The sequence below is a fragment of the Bufo bufo genome, chromosome 4, assembly GCF_905171765.1.
Source record: "Bufo bufo chromosome 4, aBufBuf1.1, whole genome shotgun sequence".
NCBI lineage: Eukaryota > Metazoa > Chordata > Amphibia > Anura > Bufonidae > Bufo > Bufo bufo.
The window spans coordinates 506,966,664-506,976,406 of record NC_053392.1 but is presented as its reverse complement, the minus strand read 5'-3'; positions in this window follow the sequence as shown (position 1 = coordinate 506,976,406).

The window sequence follows — 9,743 nt, the reverse complement described above, 5'->3', positions numbered from 1 at the left end:
TGTGGCCGTCTGAAGGTTCACCCAGTGGGCAGTAAAAGTTATGCACCTTCCCTGTCCGTGTTTGCTAGACCACGTGTTTGTGGTCAGATATATCTTGGCACCGACACTGTGTGCCATAGATATATTTACTTGCCACTGAAAGTGGCCATACAGCTCTGGGATGCCCTTCTGGGAGAAATATTTCCTTCTGGGGACCTTCCATTGCAGTGTGCCAATGGCCACAAATTTTCTAAAGGCCTCTGAGTCCACCAGTTTATATGGCAGTATTTGGCGGGCTAGCAGTTCAGACAAGCCAGCGGTCAGCCGTTGGGCAAAAGGGTTATCCGGCGTCATCAACTTTTTACGTTCAAACATTTGGGCCACGGAAGCCTGCCTTCTGCCAGGTGAACGCAACAACGGCATGGGGGAAAGTGGAGTGGATAACAAATGGGAGGAGAGAGGAGAAGGAGAGCGTGGATTTGTGGGTTCTGACGGTGCTGCTCCCACTGGGCTCGGTGATGGGAGGCCCGGTGCCTTCTTAAGGCAGTCATCCCTAGTAGTGATGAGCGGCAGGGGTCATATTCGAATTTGTGATATTTCACAAATATTTTGTAGAATATTCGTCGAATATTCGCAAAATCGAATATTTGTTATATTTAGAGTTGAGCGGACACCTGGATGTTCGGGTTCGGCAGGTCTGGCCGAACTTGAAAAAAAAGTAAATGGGGACCCGAACTTTTGGCCACTAAAATCTCTCTAAAATAGCCCTGGAAAGAGCTAGAGGGCTGCAAATGGCAGCAAAATGTGCTTAAGAGCATGTGGATAGGGAAATGAATTAAAAAAACATAAAAGACATTAAAAACATTTAAATTAGGAATGATGTAGGAGGAAGAGGTTGAGGAGGCGGTGAATGGGTGGATGTGGCGGTGTAGGCTCACGTGGCGGTCTAGGTGGAAGCGGCAGCGAAGCAAGGAATAGGTAGCCAACACAGATGTGTGTTATTTTGCATTTTTACATAGGGGTATCCCCCAAAATATTGGGACATAAAATAAACAAAAAAAAGTAATAAGTGCACTTGAGTACAAGGATGGATGGTTGAGGCTGTTAGAACTGTCTATTCTGCACAAGGTATAGACAAGTATTGTGGGATCCAGGCCTGGTTAATTTTAATGAACGTGAGCTTGTCCACGTTGGCTGTTGACAGGCGGCTGCGTCTGTCTGTAATGACGCCTCCTGCCGTGCTAAATACACGTTCAGAGAGCACACTGGCTCCAGGGCAGGCCAGCACCTCCAAGGCATACAGGGCAAGCTCTGGCCATGTGGACAATTTGGAGACCCAGAAGTTGGAATGGGGCAGAACCATCAGTCAGTACGTGTAGGCGTGTGCACAGGTACTGTTCCACCATATTGTTCAAATGCTGCCTCCTACTAACACGCTCCATATCAGCAGTTGGGGACGGTTGTTGCGGTGAGGTGACAAAGCTTTTCCACATGTCGGCCATGCTAACCCTGCCTTCTGAGGCGCTGACACAGCTGCGTTGGCGACCTCTTCCTCCTCCCCTGCCTTCGCCTTGTGCTTCCACTTGTCCCCCGACGTCAGTCAGGAATGCTCTCAGGAGCGCGTCTACCAGCGTGCGCCTGTAGTCGAGCATCTTCCGATTACGCTCCAGTGAGGGAATTAAGGACGGCACATTGTCTTTGTAACGGGGATCCAGCAGGGTGGCCACCCAGTAGTCAGCACACGTTAAAATGTGGGCAACTCTGCTGTCATTGCACAGGCACTGCAGCATGTAGTCGCTCATGTGTGCCAGGCTGCCCGGAGGTAAGGACAAGCTGTCTTCTGTGGGAGGCGTATCGTCTGCATCCTCCGTATCCCCCCAGCCACGCACCAGTGATAGGCCCGAGCTGCGTTGGGTGCCACCCCGCTGTGAACATGCTTCATCCTCATCCTCCTCCTCCTCGTCCTCCAGTAGTGGGCCATGGCTGGCCAAATTTGTACCTGGCCTCTGCTGTTGCAAAAAAACTCCCTCTGAGCCACTTCTAAAAGACTGGCCTGAAAGTGTTAGAAATGACCCCTCTTCCTCCTCCTCCTCGTCCTGGGCCACATCCTCTTCCATCATCGCCCTAAGTGTTTTCTCAAGGAGACATAGAAATAGTATGGAGGCCCAGTCATTGGTGGTGAAGTGGTGCTGTTCCGCAGTGTGTGCTGCAGCTGAAAACTCCACTATGGCCTGCTGCTGCTCGCAGTCTCTCCAGCATGTGCAAGGTGGAGTTCCACCTGGTGGGCACATCGCATATGAGGCGGTGAGCGGGAAGGCCGAAGTTACGCTGTAGAGCAGACAGCCGAGCGGCGGCAGGATGAGAACGCCGGAAGCACGCACAGACGGCCTGCACTTTATGCAGCAGCTCTGACATGTCGGGGTAGTTGTGAATGAATTTCTGCACCACCAAATTCAGCACATGCGCCAGGCAAGGGATGTGCGTCAAACCGGCTAGTCCCAGAGCTGCAACGAGATTCCGCCCATTATCGCACACCACCAGGCCGGGCTTGAAGCTCACTGGCAGCAACCACTCGTCGGTCTGTTGTTCTATACCCCCCCACAACTCCTGTGCGGTGTCGGGCCTGTCCCCCAAACACATCAGTTTCAGAACGGCCTGCTAACGTTTACCCCTGGCTGTGCTGTGCTGAAGTTGGTGGTGAAGGTCTGACCGGATGAAGAGGTGATAGAAGAGTAGGAGGAAGCAGAGTACTTGGTTGTGCAGGGAGGGCACGGCTCTCCTGGAGGCGTAGTGGCGGCTGGAACCACGTACTGTGGGACAGCAAGCGACATGAGCTGTTTGAAGCTGTCCGTCTCCACCAGCCTGAATGACAGCATTTCAAAGGCCAGTAGTTTAGAAATGCTGGCATTCAGGGCCAGGGAATCGAGGGTGGCTAGGTGGGAATTTACGCTTTCTCTCTGTCATGGTCTTACCTGCTTGCTGCTCTCCTTCGTTTGACATGTGCTGGCGGCCATCTTGGGTCCTGGGTTTCTTGTAGCCTTCCACCCTGCGGCTCCTCCTTCCCCTGGGAGGAGCTGGATGCCTAGCTCATAGATATAGGAGGTCTGTGGCTTCAGTTCCTTGCTTGGTCCTCTTGTGTTCACATGCTTCTAAGACTGCTGCTGCTTCTGGTTCCTGATCCTGGCTTCGTCTGACTACCCTGCTGGTTCCTGATCCTGGCTTCGTCTGACTACCCTGCTGGTTCCTGATCCTGGCTTCGTCTGACTACCCTGCTGGTTCCTGATCCTGGCTTCGTCTGACTACCCTTCTGGTTCCTGACCTCTGGCTTCGCAAAGACTCTGCTCGGTTTCACCATCCGTTTGAACTTTTGCTTTACAGCTTTATTTTCAATAAAGCCTTCTTATTTTCACTCATCTCTTGTTGTACGTCTGGTTCATGGTTCCGTGACATTAGGACCAAGCCATGAATTCTGACGGTACAGGGCCATCCTCGCTACCCACGCTGGTTGCCAGACTTGATCAGCAGGATCACCTGTTGGGTCGGTTCGCTGTGGCGTTGCAAACCCTGCTTGAACGCACGGCTCATTTCGCTCCCGTTGCCGATGGGTCGGTTGTCGCTCCTGGGCTCGCTCCTACTGCCGCTCCGGTTGTTGCGCCAGAGTCTACCCCGACACCTGTTGTTGCGCCTGCGGTGTTTCGGGGTATGACCGGTTCTGCCCCTCTTCCACAGCGCTTTGGGGGAGAGCCAACTCAGTGCCGAGGTTTCCTTAACCAGGTGGGCATTTATTTCGAGTTGCTGCCACATGCCTTTCCTACTGAGAGATCAAAGGTGGGCTTCTTGATCTCGCTGCTCTCGGACAAGGCCTTGGCCTGGGCCAGCCCTTTATGGGAGAACAACAATCCGGTGGTTGCCGAGTTTTCCGGTTTTGTTGCTTCTCTTCGGAAGGTATTCGATGTGCCGGCTCGTGCTGCCTCTGCTGCGAAGCTCCTTATGTCCATCAGACAGGGTTCACGATCCGTAGCTGAATACGCCATTGAGTTTCGTACCCTGGCAGCAGAGGTGGGCTGGAATAATGAGGCTCTGGTCGCTGCTTTCTCTCATGGTCTCTCGGATGCCTTGAAGGATGAGGTTGCAGCTAAGGACCTACCAGTTGAGCTCGAGTCTCTTATTTCTTTCCTGATTTTGATTGACACCAGACTCAGGGAGAGACCTTCCTTTAAGGAGAACCTGCGGAGGTCTTCTAACAGATTGGTGCCTACGTTTGCTGTCCCACCCGTGCCTCCCTCTCCTCCCACGCCTCCTGGGGATGACTTGTCTGGGGGTGAACCCATGCAGCTGGGGTTTGCTCGCCTGTCCGAGGGGGAGAGGGCACTCCGGAGACGCGAGGGCCGATGCATGTACTGTGGTCTCGGTGGGCATTTTCGGTTGGCATGTCCGAACCGTCCGGGAAACGCTCGTACCCTGAGATCCTGTCGGGGGCAGATCTTGGGTGGAGTCTCCTCGTCCCCGGTTTCCCGTGTTGACAAACCACTGATCACTGTTGTCCTCTCCTGGGTCGGGGGCTCGGTTACGACCCAGGCGTTGGTGGACTCTGGTGCTGGTGGTTTGTTCATTGATAGTGTGTTCGCTGCCGCCAATTCCATTCCTCTGCAGGCTCGAGGTTCCCCACTGGCTCTTGAGGCGATAGACGGCAGACCCCTTCTGCCGCCACACGTGACTCATGAGACCCTTCCAGTGGGGATAGCCATTGGTGCCGTTCACAGAGAGTCGGTCTGCCTCCAGGTTATTTCGTCTCCACACTACTCGGTGGTCTTGGGGTACCCCTGGCTCCAGAAGCATAATCCGACTTTCGATTGGAGATCGGTCGAGATCCTCTCGTGGTCACCGCAGTGTGGGACTAGTTGCATCCATGGGTCTGTCAAGTTGCTGTGTACTTCCTCGGACTCTCTGTTGCCTCCTGAATACGAGGAGTACCGGGATGTATTCGATAAGGTGCGCGCGGTTGCCCTACCTCCGCACCGCCCATACGATTGTGCCATAGAGTTACAATCTGGTGCCGTTCCTCCTCGTGGCAAAGTCTATCCACTGTCGGTAGCGGAGAATGAGGCCATGGAGGAGTACGTGAAGGAGGCGCTTTCACGCGGACACATTCGCAAATCTTCGTCCCCGGCAGGGGCTGGATTTTTCTTTGTGAAAAAGAAGGGCGGTGAGTTGAGGCCTTGCATCGATTACAGGGGTCTCAATCGCATCACGATCAAGAACGCTTACCCGATACCCTTGATTTCCGAGCTGTTCGATCGCCTTAAAGGGGCCACGGTCTTTACCAAACTCGACCTGAGGGCGGCATATAACCTGGTAAGGATCAAGGCGGGCGATGAGTGGAAGACCGCGTTTAACACCAGGACCGGTCATTACGAATCCTTGGTTATGCCCTTTGGGTTGTGCAATGCGCCCGCAGTCTTTCAGGAATTCATCAACGATGTTTTCCGTGACCTGTTGCAGCAGTGTGTGGTAGTCTATTTGGATGACATCTTGGTATATTCTGAATCCATGGAGGCCCACATTCTGGATGTCAGACGAGTGTTGCAACGGTTACGAGAGAACAAGCTGTTCGGTAAGCTTGAGAAATGCGAATTTCACCGATCCCAGGTAACCTTCTTAGGTTACATCATTTCCGCTGAGGGGTTCTCCATGGATCCTGAGAAGGTTTCGGCTGTCTTACAGTGGCCCCAGCCCAGTGGTCTTCGTTCCCTGCAGCGCTTTTTGGGCTTCGCCAATTATTATCGGAAGTTCATCAGGGACTTTTCCATGCTGGCCAAGCCTCTCACGGATCTGACCAGGAAGGGCAGTAATTCCCAGGTCTGGCCGCTCGAGGCCATCCGAGCTTTTGAGGCCCTAAAGTCCGCCTTTGTGTCGGCTCCGATTCTGTCGCATCCCAACCCTGGGTTGCCCTTTGTCCTCGAGGTGGACGCGTCTGAGACGGGAGTAGGCGCCCTTCTGTCTCAGCGTAGAACACCAGAGGGTCCTCTGCTTCCTTGTGGGTTTTACTCCCGGAAACTGTCTTCCGCGGAGTGCAACTATCAGATTGGTGACAGGGAGTTATTGGCCATCGTGCAGGCCCTTAAAGAATGGAGGCACTTGCTCGAGGGTTCGGTGGTTCCGGTTCTCATCCTGACGGACCACAAGAATCTGACCTACCTTTCTGAGGCCAAGAGATTGACACCACGTCAGGCCAGATGGGCTCTGTTCTTGTCACGTTTTAATTACGTGGTCTCCTACCTACCCGGTTCCAAGAACATCAGGGCGGATGCCTTATCACGGCAGTACTCCGAGCTGTCCAGGGAGGAGTCGATTCCGACTTCGGTCATACCTCCGAATCAGATCCTGGCCGCCATTCGCACCAGCCTGACCTCTCCCCTGGGTGAGCAGATTTTGGCGGCTCAATCTGGTGCTCCCTCTGGGAGACCCAACGGCAGATGTTTTGTGCCTGAGGAGTTGCGCACTCGGTTGTTGCGAACCTACCATAACTCCAAGACCGCGGGGCATCCTGGAAAGAATCAGCTGTCCTGGGCTGTTTCACGTCTGTTCTGGTGGCCTTCCCTACGTTCCGACATCGCCGCATATGTAGCGGCATGCTCCGTTTGTGCCCAGAGTAAGTCCCCTCGGCACCTTCCGTTGGGCCTTCTGCAACCCATAGCCACCGGGGAGCGCCCATGGTCACACCTGGGGATGGATTTCATTGTGGACCTCCCTGCATCCCGAGGCCATACGGTCATTCTCATGATTGTGGATCGGTTTTCCAAAATGTGCCACTGTGTTCCTCTCAAGAAGTTACCCTCTGCACAAGAGTTGGCCACGATTTTTGCCAGGGAGGTCTTCCGGTTGCACGGTTTGCCTAAGGAGATTGTGTCGGATCGGGGGAGTCAGTTTGTGTCCAGGTTCTGGCGCGCCTTTTGCTCCCAGTTGGGGATTCATCTCTCCTTCTCCTCGGCCTACCACCCTCAGTCCAATGGGGCCGCAGAACGATCCAATCAGGCCTTGGAGCAATTCCTTCGTTGCTATGTCTCCGATCACCAAGACAATTGGGTTGACCTCCTGCCTTGGGCTGAGTTTGCCAGGAACACGGCGGTGAACTCTTCCTCTGGGACGTCTCCCTTCATGGCCAATTATGGGTTCCAACCTGCCGTGTTACCGGAGGTATTCTCTCCCCAGGATATTCCGGCTGTGGAGGATCACCTTTCCGTCCTACGTGCTTCTTGGGTACAGATCCAGAAGTCCCTTGAGGTCTCTGCGCAGCGCCAGAGATTCCAGGCTGATCGCAGACGAGCGCCTGCTCCTTCCTACCAGGTCGGAGACCGTGTATGGTTGTCCACCCGCAACCTCAACCTTCGAGTGCCCACTCCCAAGCTGGCGCCTCGCTTTGTTGGTCCCTTCCGAGTGCTTCGCAGGGTAAACCCGGTAGCCTATGCCCTTGCGCTTCCTCCTGGCATGCGGATCTCCAACGTGTTTCATGTCTCCCTGTTGAAGCCACTGGTGTGTAATCGTTTCACTTCCTCGGTTCCTCGGCCTCGTCCGGTCCAAGTGGGCAATCGTGAGGAATATGAGGTGAGCAATATCCTGGACTCACGCCTGGTCCGCGGTCGGTTGCAGTTTTTGGTCCATTGGCGTGGTTATGGTCCAGAGGAGCGTTCCTGGGTTCCCTCCGCAGATGTCCATGCTCCTGCCTTGCTCCGAGCCTTCCACGCACGCTTCCCTCAGAAACCGTTTTGTGCTCCGCGGAGGAGGGGCCCTTGAGGGGGAGGTACTGTCATGGTCTTACCTGCTTGCTGCTCTCCTTCGTTTGACATGTGCTGGCGGCCATCTTGGGTCCTGGGTTTCTTGTAGCCTTCCACCCTGCGGCTCCTCCTTCCCCTGGGAGGAGCTGGATGCCTAGCTCATAGATATAGGAGGTCTGTGGCTTCAGTTCCTTGCTTGGTCCTCTTGTGTTCACATGCTTCTAAGACTGCTGCTGCTTCTGGTTCCTGATCCTGGCTTCGTCTGACTACCCTGCTGGTTCCTGATCCTGGCTTCGTCTGACTACCCTGCTGGTTCCTGATCCTGGCTTCGTCTGACTACCCTGCTGGTTCCTGATCCTGGCTTCGTCTGACTACCCTTCTGGTTCCTGACCTCTGGCTTCGCAAAGACTCTGCTCGGTTTCACCATCCGTTTGAACTTTTGCTTTACAGCTTTATTTTCAATAAAGCCTTCTTATTTTCACTCATCTCTTGTTGTACGTCTGGTTCATGGTTCCGTGACACTCTCCAAGGTTTGTGAGATGGAGAGCAGAACGCTTCTGTGTGACATGGTGGAGATGCTTGGTGACGGAGGTGGTGGTGTTGGTGGCACATCCTCTGTTTGCTGGGCGGCAGGTGCCAACGTTCCTCCAGAGGTGGAGGAAGAGGCCGAGGCAGCAGCAGAAGAGGGAGCCCTTTCTTGGTTTTGAAGGTGCTTACTCCACTGCAGTCCGTGTCTCGCATGTAGATGCCTAGTCATGCAGGTTGTGCTAAGGTTCAGAACGTTAATGCCTCGCTTCAGGCTCTGATGGCACAGCGTGCAAACCACTCGGGTCTTGTCGTCAGCACATTGTGTGAAGAAGTGCCATGCCAGGGAACTCCTTGAAGCTGCCTTTGGTGTGCTCGGTCCCTGGTGGCGGTGGCCAGTAGCAGGCGAACTGTTTTGGCGAGGGCTACTCTGCTTTTGCACCCTACTCCCTCTTTTGCTACGCTGTTGGCTCGGTCTCACCACTGCCTCTTCCTCCGAACTCTGAAAGTCAGTGGCACGACCTTCATTCCATGTGGGGTCTAGGACCTCATCGTCCCCTGCATCGTCTTCCACCCAGTCTTCCTCCCTGACCTCCTTTTCGGCCTGCACACTGCAGAAAGACGCAGCAGTTGGCACCTGTGTTTCGTCACGTGCTGAGGTGGTATTCCCATGTCCTCATCAGGAAACATAAGTGGTTGTGCGTCAGTGCATTCTATGTCTTCCAACCCTGGGGAAGGGCTAGGTGGATGCCCTTGGGAAACCCTGCCAGCAGAGTCTTCAAACAGCATAAGAGACTGCTGCATGACTTGAGGCTCAGACAGGTTCCCCGATATGCACGGGGGTGATGTGACAGACTGATGGGCATGGGTTTCAGGCGCCACCTGTGCGCTTTCTGCAGAAGAATGGGTGGGAGATAATGTGAACCTGCTGGATCCACTGTTGGCCACCCAATCGACTAGTGCCTGTACTTGCTCAGGCCTTACCATCCTTATAACGGCATTAGGTCCAACCAAATATCGCTGTAGATTCTGGCGGCTACTGGGACCTGAGGTAGTAGGTTCAGTAGGACGTGTAGCTGTAGCAGAACGGCCACGTCTTCTCCCTGCACCAGAAGCTCCACCAACACCACCACCACGACCATGACCGCATCCCTTATTAGATGTTTGCCTCATAGTTAGCGTTCACCAAGCAAAGTAAAAAGTAGTTGAGTCTGTTAAAAATAATTATCCGCCAATAAAAACCCTGATGTAGGGTATTGCACTCAAATATTTTTTTTAAAACTCTATATGACAGCGGTATTTGTGGCCTAGACTTCACAGTAACTTATGCACCTCTAATTCCAGATGTGCACTATATCAGAGGTTTTTTTTTAACCCCAGTAAGCAAAAGCCATATTTGTGGCCTAAATTTCACAGTAACTTATGCACCTATAATTACAGATGTGCAGTATATCAGAGGTTTTT